The sequence below is a fragment of the Ovis canadensis genome, chromosome 18, assembly GCF_042477335.2.
Source record: "Ovis canadensis isolate MfBH-ARS-UI-01 breed Bighorn chromosome 18, ARS-UI_OviCan_v2, whole genome shotgun sequence".
NCBI classification, from domain to species: domain Eukaryota; kingdom Metazoa; phylum Chordata; class Mammalia; order Artiodactyla; family Bovidae; genus Ovis; species Ovis canadensis.
This window is the reverse complement of record NC_091262.1, coordinates 14,800,165-14,826,272: the sequence shown is the minus strand read 5'-3', so window position 1 is coordinate 14,826,272 and position 26,108 is coordinate 14,800,165. Positions and strand designations below refer to the sequence as shown.

At 40.2% G+C, this 26,108-nt stretch overlaps 1 pseudogene; it reads left to right on the top strand.

Annotated features, from left to right (window-relative positions):
- The first annotated feature begins 5,466 nt into the window (after window positions 1-5,466).
- LOC138423319 (large ribosomal subunit protein uL30 pseudogene) lies at window positions 5,467-6,270 on the top strand (annotated as a pseudogene).
- Window positions 6,271-26,108: the final 19,838 nt, after the last annotated feature.

Below are 26,108 nucleotides of genomic sequence, written 5' to 3'. Positions count from 1 at the left end.
GGATACAAAAACAAGACCCTTATATATGTTGTCTACAAGAGACCCACCTCAAAACAGGAGACATATACAGACTGAAAGTGAAGGGCTGGAAAAAGATATTCCATGAAAACAGAGACCAAAAGAAAGCAGGAGTAGCAATACTCATAACAGATAAAATAGACTTTAGAACAAAGGCTGTGAAAAGAGACAAAGAAGGACACTACATAATGATCAAAGAATCAATCCAAGAAGAAGATATAACAATTAAAAATATATATGCTCCCAACATAGAAGCACCACAATATGTAAGACAAATGCTAACAAGTATGAAAGGGGAAATTAACAATAACACAATAATAGTGGGAGACTTTAATATCCCACTCACATCTATGGATAGATCAACTAAACAGAAAATTGGGAAGGAAACACAAACTTTAAACGATAGAATAGACCAGTTATACCTAATTGATATCTATAGGACATTTCACCCCAAAACAATGAATTTCACCTTTTTCTCAAGTGCTCACGGAACCTTCTCCAGGATAGATCACATCCTGGGCCATAAATCTAGCCTTGGTAAATTCAAAAAAATTAAAATCATTGCAAGCATCTTTTCTGAACACAATGCGGTAAGATTAGATATCAATTACAGGAGAAAAACTATTAAAAATTCCAACATATGGAGGCTGAACAACACGCTGCTAAATAACCAACAAATCACAGAAGAAATCAAAAAAGAAATCAAAATATACATAGAAATGAATGAAAATGAAAACACAACAACCCAAAACCTGTGGGACACTGTAAAAGCAGTGCTAAGGGGAAAGTTCATAGCAATACAGGCATACCTCAAGAAACAAGAAAAAAGTCAAATAAATAACCTAACTCTACACCTAAAGAAACTAGAAAAGGAAGAAATGAAGCACCCCAGAGTTAGTAGAGGGAAAGAAATCTTAAAAATTAGGGCAGAAATAAATGCAAAAGAAACAAAAGAGACCATAGCAAAAATCAACAAAGCCAAAAGCTGGTTCTTTGAAAGGATAAATAAAATTGACAGATCATTAGCCAGACTCATCAAGAAACAAGGGAAGAAAAATCAAATCAATAAAATTAGAAATGAAAATGGAGAGATCACAACAGACAACACAGAAATACAAAGGATCAAAAGAGACAACTATCAGCAATTATATGCCAATAAAATGGACAACGTGGAAGAAATGGACAAATTCTTAGAAAAGTACAACTTTCCAAAACTGAACCAGGAAGAAATAGAAAATCTTAACAGACCCATCACAAGCACAGAAATTGAAACTGTAATCAGAAATCTTCCAGCAAACGAAAGCCCAGGTCCAGATGGCTCCACAGCTGAATTCTACCAAAAATTTAGAGAAGAGCTAACACCTATTGCCAGCAGCCAGCGTGAGGAATCCACCCATGACAAGGTCATGTGGCAGAGATCTGATGTGCAAGGTCGAGTCAGATCTCAGGTTTTCCCCCGGGTATTTCCTGAGCATGTACCCCCCAAAATAAGAATATGCCTGCCTGGAAAAAGTCATCTCCAGGCTTTAGTCTTCTGCATTTGAAAGGGTGTTTCAATCCAAAAATCCCTCTGATGGCTTTTTAGCCCGCCTGCAGGACTTGTACAGCTGCGCATGTGATTGAGGCCTCCTGACTGCAGGAGGCACAGGAAGCTTAAAACATCCTAGGAATGTAGGGGCTTCCAAGGAGTCAAAATCATTAGAATAGGACTGATTAAAGGTTTCATTAGTTGAGCCAATACTTGCTGCCAAATTTTCATATCTTTTACTTGTTGATATAGTTGGTATATAGAAAAAACAAGTAGCAACATTAGATCTTTGAGTTAAGTACCTTCTTTGTTATAACCTACTGCACCTTTGTTCTATAGATATGTAACTTTAGTGCTTTAAGGAGATGCAGATTAAAGAAAAACACTTCAGGGGAAACAAAATTAACATTCATTAAGGAAGAGAGCCAAAAAGTGTTAGCAAGCCTCTTGGCCAGAAGATAATGTAAATCACCTGAGAACTTTTGTATCCAAAAAGATATACAGAAAGAGTCTGGGCTGCTAACGCTACATAATTTTGTATTACCCATTGATCTCTATGTACAATCAAAAATCTATAAAAGGCCTTTCTAGACAATAGAGGTGGGGCCAGTCATTGGAAGCACTGGTTTCCCCCTTGTCTCCTCTTTACTCCTTTCCAGGCTGATCCCTTGGAACATGGAGGCTCACTATGTTTACTTACTTGTCCCTTTTAAGATCCATAAGAGAGAGAGCCCAAGGCGGGGCACTCTCCGGTATTCAAACTGGTGCCGGCGGCCTAATGTAGATGGTGCAAATTCCTTGTGTGGAATTTTATTGGTTTTCCCTGTAAGCCAAGTTATTCAGTCTTCTTTTCGCCACTAATTTTCCTACTACACTATTTCTTCCTAAACTAATCTTATATTAATAAATAAGTCTTTCCTCGCCAACGCCGTCCCTGCTTCGAATTCCCTGGATCCACCGGGGCTGGACCTGGCAACCTATCCTACTCAAACTCTTCCAGAAAATTGCAGAGGATGGTAAACTTCCAAAGTCATTCTATAAGGCCACCATTACCCTAATACCAAAACCTGATAAAGATGCTCCAAAAGAAGAAAACTACAGGCCAATATCACTGATGAACATACATGCAAAAATCCTTAACAAAGTTTTAGGAATCAGAATCCAACAACACATTAAAAAGATCATACATCATGACCAAGTGGGCTTAATCCCAGGGATGCAAGGATTCTTCAATATCCGCAAATCAATCAATGTAATGCACCACATTAACAAATTGAAAAATAAAAGCCATATGATTATCTCAATAGATGCAGAGAAGGCCTTTGACAAAACTGAACATCCATTTATGATAAAAACTCTGCAGAAAGCAGGAATAGAAGGAACATACCTCAACATACTAAAAGCTATATATGAAAAACCCACAGCAAACATTATCCTCAATGGTGAAAAATTGAAAGCATTTCCCCTAAAGTCAGGAACAAGACAAGGTGCCCACTTGCACCACTACTATTCAACATAGTTTTGAAAGTTTCAGCCACAGCAATCAGAGCAGAAAAAGAAATAAAAGGAATCCAAATTGGAAAAGAAGAAGTAAACCTCTCACTGTTTGCAGATGACATGATCCTCTACATAGAAAACCCTAAAGACTCCACAAGAAAATTACTAGAGCTAGTCAATGAATATAGTAAAGTTGCAGGATATACAATCAACACACAGAAATCCCCTGTATTCCTATACACTAATAATGAGAAAATAGAAAGAAATTAAGGAAACAATTCCATTCACCATTGCAACGAAAAGAATAAAATACTTAGGAATATATCTACCTAATGAAACTAAAGACCTATATATAGAAAACTATAAAACACTGATGAAAAAAATCAAAGAGGACACTAATAGATGGAGAAATATACCATGTTCATGGATCAGAAGAATCAATATAGTGAAAATGAGTATACTACCCAAAGCAATCTATAGATTTAATGCAAACCCTATCAAGCTACCAATGGTATTTTTCACAGAACTAGAACAAATAACTTCACAATTTGTATGGAAATACAAAAAACCTCGAATAGCCAAAGCAATCTTGAGAAAGAAGAATGGAATTGGAAGAATCAACCTGCCTGACTTCTTTCTGTACTACAAAAGCCACAGTCATCAAGACAGTATGGTACTGGCACAAAGACTGAAATATAGATCAATGGAACAAAATAGAAAGCCCAGAGATAAATCCACACACCTATGGACACCCTATCTTTGACGAAGGAGGCAAGAATATACAATGGAGAAAAGACAATCTCGTTAACATGTGGTGCTGGGAAAACTGATCAACCACTAGTAAAAGAATGAAACTAGATCACTTTCTAACACCATACACAAAAATAAACTCAAGTGGATTAAAGATCTAAACATAAGGCCATAAACTATAAAACTCCTAGAGGAGAACATAGGCAAAACACTCTCCAACATAAATCACAACAGGATCTTCTATGACCCACCTCCCAGAATATTGGGAATAAAAGCAAAAATAAACAAATGGACCTAATTAAACTTAAAAGCTTCTGCAGAACAATAATAATAATAGCAAATGAAGCAACTGACAAACAACTAATCTCAAAAATATACAAGCAACTCCTGCAGCTCAATACCAGGAAAATAAACGACCCAATCAAAAAATGGGCTAAAGAACTAGACATTTCTCCAAAGAAGACATATGGATGGATAACAAACACATGAAAATCAACATCACTCATTATCAGAGAAATGCAAATCAAAACCACAATGAGGTACCATTTCACGCCAGTCAGAATGGCTGCTTTCAAAAAGTCTACAAGTAATAAATGTTGGAGAAGGTATGGAGAAAAGGGAACCCTCTTACACTGTTGGTGGGAATGCAAACTAGTACAGCCACTATGGAGAACAATGTGGAGATTCCTTAAAAAACTGGAAACTTGGAATAGAACTGCCTTGTGACCCAGCAATCCCACTTCTGGGCATACACACCAAGGAAACCAGAATTGAAAGAGACACATGTACCCCAATGTTCATCACAGCACCGTTTATAATAGCCAGGACATGGAAGCAACCTAGATGTCCATCAGCACATGAATGGATAAGAAAGCTATGGTACATATGCACAATGGAGTATTACTCAGCCATTAAAAAGAATATATTTGAATCAGTTCTAATGAGGTGGATGAAACTGGAGCCTGTTATACAGAGTGAAGTAAGCCAGAAAGAAAAACACCAATACAGTATACTAATGCATATATATGGAATTTAGAAAGATGGTAACGATAACCCTATATGCTGCTGCTAAGTCACTTCAGTCATGTCCAACTCTGTGCGACCCCATAGACAGCCTCCTGTGAGGCTCCTCTGTCCCTGGGATTCTCCAGGCAAGAACACTGGAGTGGGTTGCCATTTCCTTCTGCAATCCATGAAAGTGAAAAGTAAATGTGAAGTTGCTCAGTAGTGTCTGACTCTTAGCGACCTCATGGACTGCAGCCTTCTGCAGGCTCCTCCATGCATGGGATTTTCCAGGCAAGAGTACTGGAGTGGGGGGCCATTGCCTCCTCCAATGATAACTCTGTATGAGAGACAGAAAAAAAGACACAGATGTATAGAACTGTCTTTTGGACTCTGTGGGAGAGGGAGAGGGTGGGATGATTTCAGAGAATGGCATTGAAACACGTATAATATCATATATAATTGCCAGTCTAGATTCGATGCATGATACTGGATGCTTGGGGCTGGTGCATTGGGACTACCCAGAGGGATGGTACAGGGAGGGAGGAGGGAGGGGAGTTCAGGATGGGGAACACGTGCATACCTGTGGCAGATTCATGTTGATGTGTGGCAAAACAAATACAATATTTTAAATTAATTAACCTCCAATTAAAATAAATAAATTTGCCTCTTTCCCGGCTGGAACCATGGAGGTTGCAGAAGAGAAGAAAAAGAAGGTTCCTGCTGTGCCAGAAACCCTTAAGAAAAAGCGGAAGAATTTCGCAGAGCTTAAGATCAAGCGACTGAGAAAGAAGTTTGCCCAAAAGATGCTTCGAAAGGCAAGGAGGAAGCTTATCTATGAAAAAGCTAAGCATTACCACAAGGAATACAGGCAGATGTACAGAACTGAAATTCGAATGGCTAGGATGGCACGAAAAGCCGGCAACTTCTATGTACCCGCGGAACCCAAATTGGCGTTTGTCATCAGGATCAGAGGTATCAACGGTGTGAGCCCAAAGGTTCGAAAGGTGCTGCAGTTCCTTCGCCTCCGGCAGATCTTCAACGGCACCTTTGTGAAGCTCAACAAGGCATCAATTAATATGCTGAGAATTGTGGAGCCATACATTGCATGGGGATACCCAAATCTGAAGTCTGTAAATGAATTGATCTACAAGCGTGGTTATGGCAAAATCAACAAAAAGCGAATTGCCCTGACAGACAATGCATTGATTGCTCGATCTCTTGGGAAATACGGAATCATCTGCATGGAGGATCTGATTCATGAGATCTATACCGTTGGAAAACGTTTCAAAGAAGCAAACAACTTCCTGTGGCCCTTTAAATTGTCTTCTCCACGAGGTGGAATGAAGAAAAAGACCACCCATTTTGTAGAAGGTGGAGATGCTGGCAACAGGGAAGACCAGATCAACAGGCTTATTAGAAGGATGAACTAAGGTATCTACCAGGATTATTTTTGTGTTCTGGTTAATAAACAATTGAAACAAAAAAAAATAAATAAAATAAAATAAATAAATTTATATTTAAAAATAAATAAATAAATCCTTCCTAAGGACTCTAGTCATTGTGACTAAATTTCAGGCTTAAAATTTTATGAAATGTCTTGATTTACTTATTATTGCCTTTATGTGTGAAGTTCCACCTTCCAGGTCTCATCTCAAAGTGTGGTGACTTCATCCATGATAGACCCCAGCTTCTAACTTTTGTCTCCTGGCTCACAAGTCTTTAAAATAAATGATGCTTATTTTCAGTCACTTCTTCTGGTATAAAAGACTCCCTGATAAGAAGTTCCAAATGCTAATTTTACCTCTCTAGATTTCTGTTTTTCCCAGATACTTCTCAACTCTCTGATGCCTTCAAGAATGCACTCCTCCACTGGAAAAGAATTTGGGGAGACAAAAAAAAGTAGTTGGAGATTATCAGGGGAAGCTAGGGAGAGAGCTTCTGGTGGGCTGCAGACTGTTGCTTCCCACTTCACCATAAGTCAAGAGACAAGAGTCTCTGAGGAGACTCTGCTCCTCAGAGTCTCACAGAGTGACCTGGTAGCTGATTACAATACATTGAGTTATGTATTGTATTTGAAAATAGGATCATTTGAGATGTGATTGTTAAGATGACATGATACTGGAGTAGAGTGGTCCTTTGATCCAGTATGACCATTGTCCTTATAGGAAGAAAACCAACTGAAGACAGAGACACGAAGAAAGAGGTCATATGAAGACAGAGGCGGAGAATGAATTATGCTGTCACCAGCCAAAGATCACCTGGGGCCACCAGAAGTCCGAAGACTCAAGGAGCTGTCTTCTTTAAGAGGCTTCAGAAAGTAGCCCAGTCACCATCTTGATTTTAGACTTTTAACCTTCAGAACTGTGAGAAAATATTTATTTTATTCTAAGCCACTCAGCTTATGGTACTTTCTCATAGTGACCCTAAGAAGCTAATATACCAGTTCATACCTAAAAAATTTTAAAGGGAAACTAGTTGGCTAGCCACTCTGTGTGGCAAAAAAAAAAAAAAAAAAAGTGTGACTGGATTGGATGACCTTCGACCCATATTTTTCTCAGGGAAGAGAATGGATAAACATTTACCAGATGATGCTGAAGCTGAAACTCCAGTACTTTGGCCACCTCATGCAAAGAGTTGACTCATAGGAAGACTCTGATACTGGGAGATATTGGGGGCAGGAGGAGAAGGGGATGACAGAGGATGAGGTGGCTGGATGGCATCACTGACTCAATGGATGTGAGTCTGAGTGAACTCCTGGAGTTGATGATGGACAGGGAGGCCTGGCATGCTGCAATTCATGGGATTGCAAAGAGTCGGACAGGACTGAGTGACTGAACTGAACTGAACTGAACTGAACTGAGAGACAAGTCACACCTGAGAAAGAACAGGGATGGCGCTACCTTAGATCCTGCCCAAGAGAGCCACCAATATGTAGGAACTCAAAAGCAGAGCAAAATCTCAGAACCTAAAATAAAATCAAGCACAAAATATGTATTTGCCTGTATCAGGGGAACAACAGGGCAAGACACTCGGTGATGTGGATGTTGTCTCAAGGCAATCCAGTAAAACACCCCTGAGATATCTCTTTTAAAAAATCAACATCTCTCAGGAAGCACTTATGTCATCTCATAACTGGTCAAGCAAGAATTCCCTGCTCATCTTTTTTGAGTGAAGTGAAAACTGATATTTGCAAGAGGGAATGAGGAACAGTAGAAGGAGGATCAGTAGAAATTCAAGGTGATGAAGACAGAAGATGGAAACCACACCCCCTTTTCCAATACAGTTGGTTACACTACAATAAACCTAAGCTGGAGGAAGAAGAGGAGATTATGCCACAATGATAAAGTTTGACATTTCTGATTACTACCTTGAATCAGACATTTTAAGCTTTAAACTGAGGCTTTGGAGGAACTAAAGTGATCAAGGAATATCTTCTTATCTAAGAAGAACCCAAAGAAGTCATTGAATCTTCCATAAATTTCACCCAGGGACAAGGAAAGAAACAACTCTACATCTAACATCTATCCTGCTCAGACTCTTCCGGAAAATTGCAGAGAAAGGTAAACTTCCAAACTCATTCTATGAGGCCACCATCACCCTAATACCAAAACCAGAGAAAGATGCCTCAAAAAAAGAAAGCTACAGGCCAATATCACTGATGAACATAGATGCAAAAATCCTCAATAAAATTCTAGCAAACAGAATCCAAAAAGATATTAAAGAGATCATACATCATGAGCAAGTGGGCTTTATCACAGGGATGCAAGAATTCTTCAATATTCACAAATTAAACAATGTGATGCACCACATTAACAAATTGAAAGATAAAAACCATGTGATTATCTCAATAGATGAAGAGAAAGGCTTTGACAAAATTCAACATCCATTTATGATAAAAACCCTCCAGAAAGCAGGAATAGAAGGAACATACCTCAACATATTAAAAGCCATATATGATAAACCCACAGCAAACATCCTCAGTGATGAAAAACTGAAAGCGTTTCCCCTAAAATCAGGAACAAGACAAGGGTGCCCACTCTCACAACTACTATCCAACATAGTTTTGGAAGTTTTAGCCACAGCAATCAGAACAGAAAAAGAAATAAAAGGAATCCAGATTTGAAAAGAAGAAGTAATACTCTCCTTGTTTGCAGATGACATGATCCTCTACACCGAAAATCCTAAAGACCCCACCAGAAAATTACTAGAGCTAATCAATGAATATAGTAAAGTTGCAGGATATAAAATCAACACACAGAAATCCCTTGCATTCCTATACACTAACAATGAGAAAACAGAAAGAGAAATTAAGGAAACAATCCCATTCACCATTGAGACAAAAAGAATAATATTTAGGAATAAATCTACCTAAAGAAACAAAAGACCTATATATAGAAAACTATAAAACACTGATGAAAAAAATCAAAGTTGACAAAATAAATAGAGAAATATACCATGTTCATGAATCAGAAGAATCTATATAGTGAAAATGAGTATACGGCCCAAAGCAAACCATAGATTCAATGCAATCCCTATCAAGCTACCAAAGATATTTTTCAGAGAACTAGAACAAATAATTTCACGATTTGTATGGAAATACAAAACACCTCAAATAGCCAAAGCAAGCTTGAGAAAGAAGAATGGAGCTGGAGGAATCAACATGCCTGACTTCAGACTATGCTACAAAGCTACAGTCATCAAGATAGTATGGTACTGGTACAAAGACAGAAATATAGATCAATGGAACAAAGTAGAAAGCCCAGAGATAAATCCACACACCTATGGACACCTTATATTTGTTTGTTTGTTTTTTCTATTTTTATTAATTTTATTTATTTATTTATTTATTGTTTTTTGATTTTTTTAATTTTAAAATCTTTAATTCTTACATGCGTTCCCAAACATGAACCCCCCTCCCACTTCCCTCCCCATAACATCTCTCTGGGTCATCCCCATGCACCAGCCCCAAGCATGCTGTATCCTGCGTCAGACACAGACTGGCGATTCAATTCTTACATGATAGTATACATGTTAGAATGCCATTCTCCCAAATCATCCCACCCTCTCCCTCTCACTCTGAGTCCAAAAGTCCGTTATACACATCTGTGTCTTTTTTCCTGTCTTGCATACAGGGTCGTCATTGCCATCTTTCTAAATTCCATATATATGTGTTAGTATAGACACCTTATCTTTGACAAAGGATACAATTGAGAAAAGAAAATCTCTTCAACAAGTCGTGCTGGGAAAACTGGTCAACCATGTGTAAAAGAATGAAAGAAAAACATTTTCCAGGACTATATACAAAAATAAACTCAAAATGGATTAAAGATCTAAACATAAGACCAGAAACTATAAAACTAGAGGAAAACATAGGCAAAACACTCTCTGACATAAATCACAGAAGATCCTCTATGACCCACCTTCCAGAGTAATGTAAATAAAAGCAAAAATAAACAAATGGGACCTAATTAAACTTAAAACCTTTTGCACAATGAAGGAAATGATAAGCAAGGTGAAAAGACAGTCTTCAGAATGGGAGATACTAGCAAACAAAGCAACGGACAAAGAATTAATCTCAAAAACATACAAGCAACTCATGGAGCTCAATGCTGCTGCTGCTGCTGCTGCTGCTGCTGCTGCTGCTGCTGCTGCTGCTGCTGCTGCTAAATTGATTCAGTCGTGTCTGACTCTGTGCAACTGCATAGACGGCAGCCCACCGTGCTCCCCCATCCCTGGGATTCTCCCAGTCAGAACACTGGAGTGGGTTGCCATTTCCTTCTCCAATGCATGAAAGTGAAAAGTGAATGTGAAGTCACTCAGTCATGTTCAACCCTCAGCGACCCCATGGACTGCAGCCTTCCAGGCTCCTCCATCCATGGGATTTTCCAGGCAAGAATACTGGAGTGAGGTGCCATTGCCTTCTCCATGGAGCTCAATGCCAGAAAAATAAACAAACCAATCAAAAAATGGGCCAAAGAACTAAACAGACATTTCTCTTAAGAAGACATACAGATGACTAACAAACACATGAAAAGATGTTCAACATCACTCATTATCAGACTTATGCAAATCAAAACCACAATGAGGTACCATCTCAGCCAAGTCAGAATGGCTGTTATCAAAAAGTCTACAAATAATAAATGCTGGAGAAGATGTGGAGAAAAGGGAACTCTTTTACACTGTTGGTGGGAGTGCAAATTAGTATAGCCACTACAGAGAACAGTGCAGAGATTCCTTAAAACCTGGAAATAGAACTGCCATATGACCCAGCAATCCCACTGCTGGGCATACACACACTGAGGAAATCAGAATTGAAAGAGACACGTGTACCCCTGTGTTCATCTCAGCACTGTTTACAATAGCCAGGACATGGAAGCAACCTAGATGTCCATCAGCAGGCGAATGGATAAGAAAGCTGTGGTACATATACACAGTGGAAGATTCAGTTAGTCAATCAGTTCAGTCTCTCTGTCATGTCCGACTCTTTGTGACCCCATGAACTGCAGTACGCCAGGCCTCCCTGTCCATCACCAACTCCAGGAGTTCACTCAGACTCATGTCCATCGAGTCAGTGATGCCATCCAGCCATCTCATTCTCTGTCGTCCCCTTCTCCTCCTGCCCCCAATCCCTCCCAGCATCAGGGTCTTTTCCAATGAGTCAACTCCTTGCATGAGGTGGCCAAAGTACTGGTTTCAGCTTCAGCATCATTCCTTCCAAAGAACACCCAGGGCTGATCTCCTTCAGAATGCACTAGTTGGATCTCCTTGCAGTCCAAGGGACTCTCAAGAGTCTTCTCCAACACCACAGTTCAAAAGCATCAATTCTTCAGCGCTCAGCTTTCTTCACAGTCCAACTCTCACATCCATACATGACCACTGGAAAAACCATAGCCTTGACTAGACGGACCTTTGTTGGCAAAGTCAAGTCTCTGCTTTTCAATATGCTATCTAGGTTGGTCATAACACTTTCCTTCCAAGAAGTAAGCGTCTTTTAATTCCATGACTCAGCTATTAAAAAGAACACATTTGAATCAGTTCTAATGAGGTGGATGAAACTGGAACTTATTATACAGAGTGAAGTAAGTCAAAGGAAAACACCAATAGAAATGAAAATGGAGAGATCACAACAGACAACACAGAAATACAAAGGATCATAAGAGACTACTATCAGCAGTTGTATGCCAATAAAATGGACAACGTGGAAGAAATGGACAAATTCTTAGAAAAGTACAATTTTCCAAAACTGAACCAGGAAGAAATAGAAAATCTTAACAGACCCATCACAAGCACGGAAATTGATACTGTAATCAGAAATCTTCCAGCAAACAAAAGCCCAGGTCCAGACGGCTTCACAGCTGAATTCTACCAAAAATTTCGAGAAGAGCTAACACCTATCCTCCTCAAACTCTTCCAGAAAATTGCAGAGGAAGGTAAACTTCCAAACTCATTCTATGAGGCCACCATCACCCTAATACCAAAACCTGACAAAGATGTCACAAAAAAAGAAAACTACAGGCCAATATCTCTGATGAACATAGATGCAAAAATCCTCAACAAAATTCTAGCAATCAGAATCCAACAACACATTAAAAAGATCATACACCATGACCAAGTGGGCTTTATCCCAGGGATGCAAGGATTCTTCAATATCCGCAAATCAATCAATGTAATTCACCACATTAACAAATTGAAAAATAAAAACCATATGATTATCTCAATAGATGCAGAGAAGGCCTTTGACAAAATTCAACATCCATTTATGATAAAAACTCTCCAGAAAGCAGGAATAGAAGGAACATACCTCAACATAATAAAAGCTGTCTATGACAAACCCACAGCAAACATTATCCTCAATGGTGAAAAATTGAAAGCATTTCCCCTAAAGTCAGGAACAAGACAAGGGTGTCCACTTTCACCGCTACTATTCAACATAGTTCTGGAAGTTTTGGCCACAGCAATCAGAGCAGAAAAAGAAATAAAAGGAATCCAAATTGGAAAAGAAGAAGTAAAACTCTCACTGTTTGCAGATGACATGATCCTCTACATGTAAAACCCTAAAGACTCCACCAGAAAATTACTAGAGCTAATCAATGAATATAGTAAAGTTGCAGGATATAAAATCAACACACAGAAATCCCTTGCATTCCTATACACGAATAATGAGAAAGTAGAAAAAGAAATTAAGGAAACAATTCCATTCACCATTGCAACGAAAAGAATAAAATACTTAGGAATATATCTACCTAATGAAACTAAAGACCTATATATAGAAAACTATAAAACACTGATGAAAGAAATCAAAGAGGACACTAATAGATGGAGAAATATACCATGTTCATGGATCGGAAGAATCAATATAGTGAAAATGAGTATACTACCCAAAGCAATTTACAAATTCAATGCAATCCCTATCAAGCTACCAGCCACATTTTTCACAGAACTAGAACAAATAATTTCACGATTTGTATGGAAATACAAAAAACCTCGAATAGCCAAAGCAATCTTGAGAAAGAAGAATGGAACTGGAGGAATCAACTTGCCTGACTTCAGGCTCTACTACAAAGCCACAGTCATCAAGACAGTATGGTACTGGCACAAAGACAGACATATAGATCAATGGAACAAAATAGAAAGCCCAGAGATAAATCCACACACATATGGACACCTTATCTTTGACAAAGGAGGCAAGAATATACAATGGAGTAAAGACAATCTCTTTAACAAGTGGTGCTGGGAAAACTGGTCAACCACTTGTAAAAGAATGAAACTAGATCACTTTCTAACACCGCACACAAAAATAAACTCAAAATGGATTAAAGATCTAAATGTAAGATCAGAAACTATAAAACTCCTAGAGGAGAACATAGGAAAAACACTCTCAGACATAAATCACAGCAGGATCCTCTATGATCCACCTCCCAGAATTCTGGAAATAAAAGCAAAAATAAACAAATGGGATCTAATTAAAATTAAAAGCTTCTGCACAACAAAGGAAAATATAAGCAAGGTGAAAAGACAGCCTTCTGAATGGGAGAAAATAATAGCAAATGAAGCAACTGACAAACAACTAATCTCAAAAATATACAAGCAACTTATGCAGCTCAACTCCAGAAAAATAAACGACCCAATCAAAAAATGGGCCAAAGAACTAAATAGACATTTCTCCAAAGAAGACATACGGATGGCTAACAAACACATGAAAAGATGCTCAACATCACTCATTATTAGAGAAATGCAAATCAAAACCACAATGAGGTACCACTTCACACCAGTCAGAATGGCTGCGATCCAAAAATCTGCAAGCAATAAATGCTGGAGAGGGTGTGGAGAAAAGGGAACCCTCCTACACTGTTGGTGGGAATGCAAACTAGTACAGCCACTATGGAGAACAGTGTGGAGATTTCTTAAAAAATTGCAAATAGAACTACCTTATGACCCAGCAATCCCTCTGCTGGGCATACACACCAAGGAAACCAGAATGGAAAGAGACACATGTACCCCAATGTTCATCGCAGCACTGTTTATAATAGCCAGGACATGGAAACAACCTAGATGTCCATCAGCAGATGAATGGATAAGCAAGCTGTGGTACATATACACAATGGAGTATTACTCAGCCATTAAAAAGAATTCATTTGAATCAGTTCTGATGAGATGGATGAAACTGGAGCCGATTATACAGAGTGAAGTAAGCCAGAAAGAAAAACACCAATACAGTATACTAACACATATATATGGAATTTAGGAAGATGGCAATGACGACCCTGTATGCAAGACAGGGAAAGAGACACAGATGTGTATAACGGACTTTTGGACTCAGAGGGAGAGGGAGAGGGTGGGATGATTTGGGAGAATGACATTCTAACATGTATACTATCATGTGAATTGAATCGCCAGTCTATGTCTGACGCAGGATGCAGCATGCTTGGGGCTGGTGCATGGGGATGACCCAGAAAGATGTTATGGGGAGGGAGGTGGGAGGGGGGTTCATGTTTGGGAATGCATGTAAGAATTAAAGATTTTAAAGCAATGGCAAAGGAAAAAAAAGTAATAAAATAATTATTAATGTAAAAAAAATAAATAAACTGTATTCACAACAACAACAAAAAAATTTCAATGGAAAAAAAAAAAAAAGAAAAACACCAATACAGTATATTAACACATATATATGGAATTTAGAAAGATCGTAATGATGACCCTATATGTGAGACAGCAAAGGAGACACAGATGTAAAGAACAGACTTTTGGACTCTGTGGGAGAAGAAAAGGGCGGGATGATTTTAGACAATATCATGGAAACATGTATATTATCATATATGATATATATATGAAATGGATATTTATCATATATGAAATAGATCATCAAACCAAGTTCGATGTGTGAAACAGGGCACTCAGAGTCAGTGCACTGGGATGACTCAGAGGGATGGGATGGGGAGAGAGGTGGGAAGGGGGTTCAGGATGGGGGATACATGTATGCCCATGGCTGATTCATGTCAACATATGGCAAAAACCACTACAATATTATAAAGTAATTGGCCTCCAATCAAAATAAAGTAAATTAAAATAAATAAATAAAAATGCAAGGAGAGAGATAAAAATAAAAGTAAAGTTGCCTACCTTTTAAGTGTAACACCTACATGAAGTAAGTAATAGTAGAAAATTTTGGACTCAGCCTACCAAAAGAAGTAGGTAAGAGACAAACTCCAGTGGCATTTGAATTTCAGCTTCTGCTTGTCCTTGCTTCTAAGTTGTGCCCTTACCACCTTGGTTCAAGATAATTGTTCAAGTGGTTACAAATAATTTATAACACTCTTCCCTCTTTGGGAAATCATTCCTTTTCTGTTATGGGCTGAAGGGCTGAATTGCATCCCCCTCCACACCCACCATTCATATGTTGAAGCCCTAACACCTAGAACCTCAAAATGTAAATTTTCTTAAGTGATAGGGCCTTTTAATTAGGGCTTCCCTGCTGCCTCAGTGGCAAAGAATCCACCTGTAATGCAGGAGACACAGATTCGAACTCTGGGTCAGGAAGATCCCTTGGAGGAGGAAATGGCAATCCACTCCAATATTCTTGCCTGGAAAATCCCATGGACAGAGGAGCTGAACAGGCTACAATTCAAATGGTTGCAGAGAGTCAGTTGTACATGCCTTCATAGACAACTGAGCACACATGCATATGATAAAGCCTTTTCAAAGAGGTGTTTAACTTAAAATGAGGCGCTATTCCATTTTGACTGCTGTTATCATAAGAAGAGGAAATTCAGACAGAGAGACGCTAAGAATGCACATGCGTGGAGGAAAGACCTTGTGAGAACACAGTAAGAGAATGACTATCTGCAAAGCACAGAAACAGGTCTTCGGTTCAGTCCAGTTCAGTTGCTCAGTTGTGTCCGACGCTTTGCAACCCCGTGAATCACAGCACGCCAGGCCTCCTTGTCCATCACCAACTCTTGGAGTCCACCCAAACCCATGTCCATTGATTTGGTGATATCATCCAGCCATATCATCCTCTGTTGTCCCCTTTTCCTCCTGCCTTCAGTCTTTCCCAGCATCAGGGTCTTTTCCAAAGAGTCAGCTCTTCACATCAGGTGGCCAAAGTATTGGAGTTTCAGCTTCAACATCAGTCCCTCCAATGAACAACCAACCAAGACTGATCTCCTTTAGAATGGACTGGTTGGATCTCCTTGCAATCCAAGGGATTCTCAAGAGTCTTCTCCAACACCACAGTTCAAAAGCATCAAATCTTCATCAGCTTTCTTTGTAGTCCAACTCTCACATCCATACATGACCACTGGAAAAACCATGGCCCTGACTAGACGTACTTTTGTTGGCAAAGTAATGTCTCTGCTTTTTAATATGCTGTCTAGGTTGGTCATAACTTTCCTTCCAAGGAATAAGCGTCTTTTAATTTCATGGCATGGCTCCAAAACTATGAGACAATAAATTTCTATTGTTTAAGCCAGCCATTCTGCTGTACTTTGTTATGGCAGCCAGAGCAAACAGACACATCTTCTGTGATTCTATCCATGTGGTTTGAATGACAGCTTTCATTTTCATAAAGATCCTATTCTGTTCATCTCAGACACAAGACATGATGAAAGCCAATCGTGGTATTTTATAGTCCCCAAGAGTTACACTAGGATATGGATTTGTGACCTGAATTAGGATAATCAGAGATATTTTTCTGTGATTTTTCAAACTGAACCTTGGATAAAGCATTTCTGATTTCCTTTCAAGAGTAGGTGTCTAATCCAGTATTCATTTTCCTCTCCATGATGGAAAAGGACAAATATATTGTATTGCCATGGGGTAACTTTTGCCTTTTTGCAGGGCTCAAAGTTGTTCAGTTGTTCTTTGCTGTTGACAGTTTAGGCACTCGTTACTAGTTACAGCAGAGAGCTCTGGTGAGGATAATTTCATGTTGTTGGGTCCATACCCACCACCCTTGTCATGCTGGCTGACTGTCCATGAGTCCACTGAGGAAGCACTGGGGCGGCTGAGGAAAAAGGAAGACAGACTTCTGCAGAATGGGTTGCTGTGCTCCCCCGTTGTTGACAGATTCTCCTGTGCTCGTTATCGGGTTACTACCTCTCAGCACCAGATTTACTCTCTTTTGCGTGCTCTGTGACAATGGATCTGGACCCTTTAGATTTTCTTTCTTTCTCTTCCTTTTATATTTTTTAAATTAAGAAAGTTTTTTTTTTTTTTTTTTTTTTGCCTTCTGGTGCATGTTAAGCTTTGTCAGTAAAGGAGAGGGTACTGAAGAGATGTTTAGGGAGGACAGGGCCCCCGTGTGCTGACTTGGCCAGCTCCTGCCCTGCAGGCAGCTTCTGCACTCTCCAGTCTCTCCAGTCCTTTGTGGTTGGCAGCCTAGCAGCTAACATCAGCATCGCTCTCCATTAGGCTGTGCCTCTGGTGAGACACCTTTCCTGAAGAGCAGAAGTTTCCATTGTCACGGCACCATAGCAGCTTCTGTGCTCTCCCGGGAACCATGGCCATGCCATCTCTGACAAAGTCTGAATCTCAGCCCCCAGACCGTTCCTCAGCCCAGGTTAAGGAGATCTTCTCTGTACCCACTATCCTTGTATTCTATAGTCTTCTTTTTACCTCCAATTAGCCAATCTCTCATTACATCAGTCCTCTATATAGTTAATTGTTCTTTAAACTTTCTGTGTTCCAATTATTGAACAGATTTTTCCCTTGATTGGACACTGACTGACATACTGTATCAGAAGTCTCTGGTGACATTGACCTGGGACCCTGATACGCTTGCAATGTAGGCACATTATGAGAGTTCTACCCTCCTACCAAACCATCTTGTTACTGATGTATCCATGTTGTTCCTTATAAGTCCCCAGTCATCTAGCTGTCCCTTAGCCACTGTGATCGACAATCTAAGAAGAGGAACAACTCAATGAACCACTCAAGTTTCTTTTCCCCTGAAATATTTATTCCCCACTAGCCTTTAAAGCCTCACTGAAGTAGAGATAAAACACTGTAATGATCAATCATTTCTAGGCGGTGAGAGTGTCTCATGCAGACCAACTGTGTATATTTGTTGTTTAGCTGCTAAGTTGTGCCTAACTCTTTTGCGACCTCATGAACCAGGCTCTTTCTGCCCATGTGATTTCCTGGGCAAGAATCCTGGAGTGGAGATTTTATCCTTACCAGGGAAGTGGGTTGCCATTTTCTTCTCCAGGAAATCTTTCTGACCCAGGAATCAAATCTGCATCTTCTGCATTACAGTTGAATTCTTTAACTCTGAGACACCTGGGAAGCCCCAGCTGTGTATGAGGCTCAAATCAACTGGTAATGATGAAATCTCCATAAGCCCACAGGTGAAATTTGAATAAGAGATGGCAGTGCGTCAAGAATTGGCCTCCTGGGAGTGTGAGGCAGCTAATTAAGCAACTTAACAAACTTTCATGGCCTACTTGAACTGTTTGTCCTGTAGACCACCCACATAATAGTAGTGAAGTTGCTCAATCATGTCTGACTCTTTGCGACCCTATGGACTGTAGCCCCTCAGGCTCCTCTGCTCATGGGATTTTCCAGGCAAGAACACTGGAGTAGGTTGCCATTTCCTTCTCCAGGGGATCTTCTCGACCCAGGGATCAAACACAGGTCTCCTCCATTGCAGGCAGACTATTTTACCATCTGAGCCACAATTCACTTGGTGGAACTTTATTGTTCAGTGGTCCAGATAACACCTAGTAGAGGAAGGCTACTCAAAATGGATGGACATTTGATGTCATATCTATCTAAGGTCAATTACAAGAGAAGAACTCTTCCTGAAAGGGAAATGTTTGCCAAAGAGGACCTAGCTTTATTTTAAAACCCTGGGGTCTTTACCATGATTTTCTAATTGTGACTTACTTCATGTAGCAAGTGAAGTGAAAGTCTCTCAGCCATGTCCAACTCTTTTCAACCCCATGCAGTCCATGGAATTCTCCAGGCCAGAATACTGGAGTGGGTAGCCTTTCCCTTCTTCAGTGGATCTTCCTGACCCAGGAATTGAACCAGTGTCTCCTGTAGTATCTAGTCAGTTACAGGCACTTCAAGTTTGAGTGGACCCATTAGCTCTTATAGACTAGATGGCAGAGATGCTTTCTTGAAGCTTGCTTCAGCTGGAGAGCCTTTTCTTGCTCAAGATTACTAAGAGTTGGCAGTCTAATAGACTCCCCAGTAAATGGTTTGAAACAGCATGCCCAAATGTGGCATATGTTGCCTCTAAAACCCAAAGAAGCCCAACAACCACTCTTTCATCTTAGCCCTTCCAGTTAGGAGACTATTTTCAGAAAAAGTAGTTAGTCAATAAACATATGAAAAAATGTTCATTCTCATTAGCAATCATAGGAATGCAAAGTTATAATGATATATAACTACTACCCTGCCAACTTGGCAAAACAATTTAAGTATAAAAAGCAAAAATTGGTAAAGCTGTAGACAAGTGCATATTTTCACACTATTTTGTGGGGAATATAAATTGATAAATTACTTTGAAAACTGTACATCATCTAGTGACGTTGGACACATAACACAACCTATGAATAAGCAATTCTACTCCTGGTTACATATCATAGAGAAACTCTTGCACAAGAAGTTTGTAACAAGGAGCTTCCCTGGTGGCCCAATGGTAAAATATTGGCCATCCAATGGTAAAATATCTGCCTTCCAATGTAGGGGTCACATGTTCAATCCCTGCTCCAGTAACTGAGATTCTACATGATGCTGGGCAATGCTCTAGGGCCCATGCAATAAGATTCACCTGCATACTGCAACAATGACCCAGTGAAGCCAAAATAATTTTTTTTAAGTTTATAACAAGATATATGTATAAAATGTTCGTGGTAGCTTGTCTGTTATACTAGAAATAGACAATAACACAATTGTAAATCAACAGTAGAATGGTAAGTAAATAATACAGGTACAATGGAATAACACAATTAAAATAAATGAAGTATAGATATCATGTTTAGTGCAGTAGGCAGAATTCTAGGATGGCCCCAAGATTCAAAACCCCTGGTATACACACAATAATCCCCACCACTTGAGTGCTGAAGGGACTTGTGAATATGATGGGATAGTCACTCCCTTGATTATGGTGTGTAACATGAGTCCACTGCAGCAGACTGGTGAGAGATTCTGCTCACCTTGAAGAAATGAGCTGCCATGTTGTGAATGGAGTGACACATACAGCAATGATATAAAAACTGAGAGTTGTCTCCAGTTGGCAGCTCATAAAAAAAAAAAAGAGAGAGAGAGAACCTCAGTCCAATAACTATAAGGAGTTAGATTCCGCTAATAACCAGTGAGAGTGAGAGAGGATTCTGAGTTTCAGATGAGGCTGCATCCCTGGTTGACACCCACATGCCATGCTGGTGAAACCCTGAGCAGATGACTCAATTAATGCAGATGGTCTGACCCATGGAAACTATGCAATAAGAAATGTGTGTTTTTAAGCCATTAAGTTTGTTATAATACAATTACAATACAATTAGTTACAATACAATAGAACACTAATACTTTAAAGTGAAGAGAGGAATCATAAAGCAAAATATATAGTATGATTTTATTTATGTAGTGGTCAAAATACCATGTATATTCCCTGGAAGCCCTATGTGGAAACAAACCTATAAAGAAAAGTAAAGGCATTATTGTCATTTGCATACTAGTGCTAAGTTGCATCAGTCGTGTCTGACTCTGCAACCACATGGACTGTAATCTGCCAGGCTCCTCTGTCCAAGGGATTCTCCAGCCCAGAATACTGCAGTTGGTTGCCATGCCCTCCTCCAGGGGATCTTCCTGACCCAGGGATTGTACCCATGGCTCCTATGTCTCCTGCATTGACAGACAGGTTCTTTGTCACTAGCACCAGCTGGGAAAAGTCAGCGCAGTGATTCGTTCTAGGGTAGAGGGAAGGTTTACCATTTGAGAAGGGCATGTGTGAAACTTCTAAGGGTCTAGCACTAGTTCATATATTACCTTGTGTAGAGCTTACATGAGGGTACACTTTATTATCAGTGATGAAACAGTGCTTATAGATGTTACATATTTCTCTGGAGGTATGACATATTCTGCAAATACAAATTTTAAAAAGCAAGAGAAGCAATGGAGGGGAAAATGAGGTAGGAAAGAGAAAAGGAGGTGAGGCAGATAACCATTCTAGGAACAGAAGTTGCAGTTGAAATCACCATCTGACTAGACCTATGATAATCACAATGTCACTCTCGAATATCCATCTGATTTTTGCACAGGGCAAACAGGAAAGTTAAACGGGAGATGGGATAGAAATCAACACTTCTGTATCTTTCAGGGTTTTGGTGGTAGCACTAATCACCAACATTCCCATCGTAGAATGGTATTAATTTGTTTGTTGTTTTTTTAATACAGGGTAGGTGCATAGCTTAATAGAACCCCACTTCATGGATCAGAGAGCTGATGTGAGGATCCTGCCAGATGACAAGCATGCCTATTATAAGTGCCATTCAAAATCTGGAAAATTAATCACAAGAGGGTTTGTGGGCCTACTGGACCTACTGAGAAATGATGCAGCTGGTGCTCACAAGTCCCCCTTCTGATTGAGGCATCATGGTGTCTTTCTGGAAAGTATGTTGTCTCTACTGAGAGGCTATCAGTCAAGCCTTGTTTAACCAGAACTAAAGTTGTACTGATCAAAAACAGCATAGTGGACTACACACCTGTCTCAGTCCTTGTACTTTCTAATCATGTGTGTGCTAAGTCACTTCAGCCATGTCTGACTCTGTGCCACCCTATGGACTGTAGTCTCCCAGGCTCTGTCCATGGTATTCTCCAGGCAAGAATACTAGCGTGGGTTGCCATGCCCTCCTCCAAGGGAATCTTCTTTCTAATTAACCTCTGTTAAGTGTCTAAATGTCTATGTAGACCAAACCATTCATATTTCTACTCTAGCTCTTTTATGTAAGACTTAAGTTAGACTTTGTAAATGTCATCTAGGAGACTTCTTAATGATATGGACAAAGAATCTCTCATTTCATCACAGTCTTTCTTTCAATAACCACTTATGTCCAGTTGACTCTAAGACATCATTTAAGTAACTACTTGGTCACTAACTGCCATTGACTTCTGTTCCATTTTCTAACACTACCTAGATTCTAACTGCCTTCAAACCAATCACTTTAGACACTAGTCCCAGATTTCTGTTTCTTTGAGGATCTTTTAGGATCAATTCTGTATCAGTAATAGTTCTCAATTGGAGACAACAGAATACACTGTAACCAGTTTAGGCAGATGTGTCAGAGTTTCCCTCCACTCCCCTCAGGCTCAATGATTTGCTAACGGACTCACAGGACTTCAGAAAACCTATGGTTATACTCATAGCTACAGTTTATGATAGCAACAGAATACAGATTATAATTAACAAAGAAAAAAAAAAAGAGATAGGACAAAGTCCAGGAGAAGCAAGACAACAAACTTCCAGATGTCTTCTCCAGTGCATTCACATGGGGGTTTGTGAAAGTTTCCCAGCAATGACGTGTGACAACACATGTGAAATATTGCCAACCAGAGAAACTCATCCAAATGTTGGCATTCAGAGGTTTTACTTGGGGTCATAATGTAGACATGTCGGAGAAGGCAATGGCAACCCACTCCAGTACTCTTGTCTGGAAAACCCTATGGACAGAGGAGCCTGGTAGGCTGCAGCTCATGGGGTCGCTAAGAGCCAGACACGACTGAGCAACTTCACTTTCATTTTTCACTTTCATGCATTGGAGAAGGAAATGGCAACCCACTCCAGTGTTTTTGCCTGGAGAATCCCACGGACAGTGGAACCTGGTGGACTGCCGTCTATGGGGTTGCACAGAGTCAGACACAACTCAAGCGACTTAGCAGCAGCAGCAGCATGTAGACATGTAATGCCTTATAAGACAGAGTGTTACAAAGGCTCAGAGATTATTTCCCAGGGTTCCACTAAAGGGCTAGTCTTGAAGACAGTCTTTTTTTAGAATGTGCAGGATTTGAACAACTCAGGTCTGTTGAGGGAACCCATTCCTGGCCAGCAATTCAGTTCAGTTCAGTTGCTCAGTTGTGTCCAACTCTTTGAAACCCCGTGGACTGCAGCATGCCAGGCCTCCCTGTCAATCGCCAGTTCCTGGAGTTTACTCAAACTCATGTCCATTGAGTAGGTGATGCCATCCAACCATCTCATCCTCTATTGTCCCTTTCTCCTCCTGCCTTCAATCTTTCCCAGCATCAGGGTCTTTTCAAATGAGTCAGTTCTTCGCATCAGGTGGCCAAAGTATTGGAGTTTCAGCTTCAGCATCAGTTATTCCAATGAATATTCAGGACTGATCTCCTTTAGGATGGACGGGTTGGATCTCCTTGCACTCCAAGGGACTCTCAAGAGTCTTCTCCAACACCATAGTTCAAAAGCATCAGTTCTTCAGCACTCAGCTTTCTGTATAGTCCAACTCTCACATCCATACATGACTACGGGAAAACCATAGCTTTGACTAGACAGACCTTTGTTGGCAATGTCTCTGCCTTTTAATACGCTGTAATTAAAGGTTTATAAAGAAATATTGCAAAGATCACAGTGAAATCAGAAGGGATGAAAGGCCAGCCTCTATTTAGGTTTTGTTTCTGTGAACATTTCTCAGAACCATTTCATAGAACTGTCCTGCTGTCCCATACAAGACTGTTTTAGTTACAAATAGAAAGTTACTACTATAGAACAGATAGAGCCTAAGTCCCCTTGCACAGAAAGACAAAAGCCTGAGGGATGTAAGACTGTTTCAATTCCACTTTGGGGAAGTAGAATTCAGAATGTGAGAAGCTATCAAAAGTGATGGCAGGATATTCAAAAGAACTGGGGGCAGCCATTAATAATTAATAGTAGATATTCTTTGAAGTGGGTTGTGGTTGCAGGGGAACACAAGGGACAAGGGTGAGGGTGTGTCTGGATAAATACCATTGAAATCACCTAAAGCATTTGGTAAAAATTCAGATTCCTGAGATCTAAGACCGACTTGTGTGTTTCATTGCTAAGTCAGGTCTGACTCTGCAACCCCATAGACTGTAGCTGCCAGGCTTCTCTGTCCATGGGATTTCCCAGGCAAGAATTCTGGAGGGAGTTGCCACTTCCTCCTCCAGGGGATCTTCTCAGATCAGGGATCAAAACCACATCTCCTGTATCTCCTGCATTGGCAGGGAAATTTTTTACCACTACTCCACTAAGACCTGCTGAATCATAATCTATGATGTTAAAGCTCCCACATTCCCAAATATTTTAGTAAGCTCCCTTTGTTAGTTTAGTACTACAGTGCTTGAATTTCTGACTTCGTAAATTCTCTGCTTTCTTTCACATACTTATTAGAGCAAAATGATTAAGCAGAGGCAGAGCAGCAGCAACTTACTGCCAGAGACAAGCTGGGTGTGGGGCTACAGTACGGAACAAGGCCAGAATGATAATTATTAAGGCTTGCCCTCCAGGGGGATTTTGGTGTTGGCCAATAGATCCACAAGGTACATAAAAGAAAAATATAGGAGCAATCCATGAAGCAATTTTTTTTATTTTTTTTTAATTTATTTAATTTATTTTCTTTTGGTTGCACTGGGTCTCTGTTTCCGCTCATGAACTTTATCTAGTCGTGGTGCACGCGAGCTTCTCTCTGTTGTGGTGCACGCGAGCTTCTCTCTGTTGTGGTGCACGCGAGCTTCTCTCTGTTGTGGTGCACGCGAGCTTCTCTCTGTTGTGGTGCACGCGAGCTTCTCTCTGTTGTGGTGCACGCGAGCTTCTCTCTGTTGTGGTGCACGCGAGCTTCTCTCTGTTGTGGTGCACGCGAGCTTCTCTCTGTTGTGGTGCACGCGAGCTTCTCTCTGTTGTGGTGCACGCGAGCTTCTCTCTGTTGTGGTGCACGCGAGCTTCTCTCTGTTGTGGTGCACGCGAGCTTCTCTCTGTTGTGGTGCACGCGAGCTTCTCTCTGTTGTGGTGCACGCGAGCTTCTCTCTGTTGTGGTGCACGCGAGCTTCTCTCTGTTGTGGTGCACGCAAGCTTCTCTCTGTTGTGGTGCACGCAAGCTTCTCTCTGTTGTGGTGCACGCAAGCTTCTCTCTGTTGTGGTGCACGCAAGCTTCTCTCTGTTGTAGTGCACGCAAGCTTCTCTCTGTTGTAGTGCACAGGCTTTTCATTGTGGTGGCTTCTCTTGCTGTGGAGCATAAGCTCTAGGCACAGGGACTTCAGTAGTTACAGCATTGGGCTCAGTAGTTGTGACACATAGGTTTTAGTTGCTCTGTGGCATGTGGAATCTTCCCAGACCAAGGATCAAACCTGTGTCCTCTGCATTGGCAGGCGGATTCTTATCCATTATACAACCACAGAAGTCCTATGAAGCAATTTCACTTAATCTGTATTGAAAAACGAATTCTTAGCTGGGGAACAAATACCAGGAAGATTCAAAATCCTGTACCAAGTCCCAAGTTGTAGTTAGTTCACAGACCCAGAGCCCCTTGAATGAAATGGAGAACCTTGAGGAAGCAGTTTCTGATAATATCATGAGAAGTAATAGTGAATTTATTCTTCCTAACATTTCCCAGTCTGAGTTATATCCAGTTAGAAGTCCAGTTGTGTGCTGGAGAATGAGAAAAACCCAGATCTTCTGTGGACACTTAGAACTAATTCTGTGGTTCACTAAACAGGGAGGAAACACAAAGGGTAAAAAATAAAAAAAAGATTTTGAGCCTATGTCAGTGGTTCACAAACACAAGCTAAAGTTATTCTCCTATGTCTGAGCATATGATTGGACTAACCATCCTTAGCAATT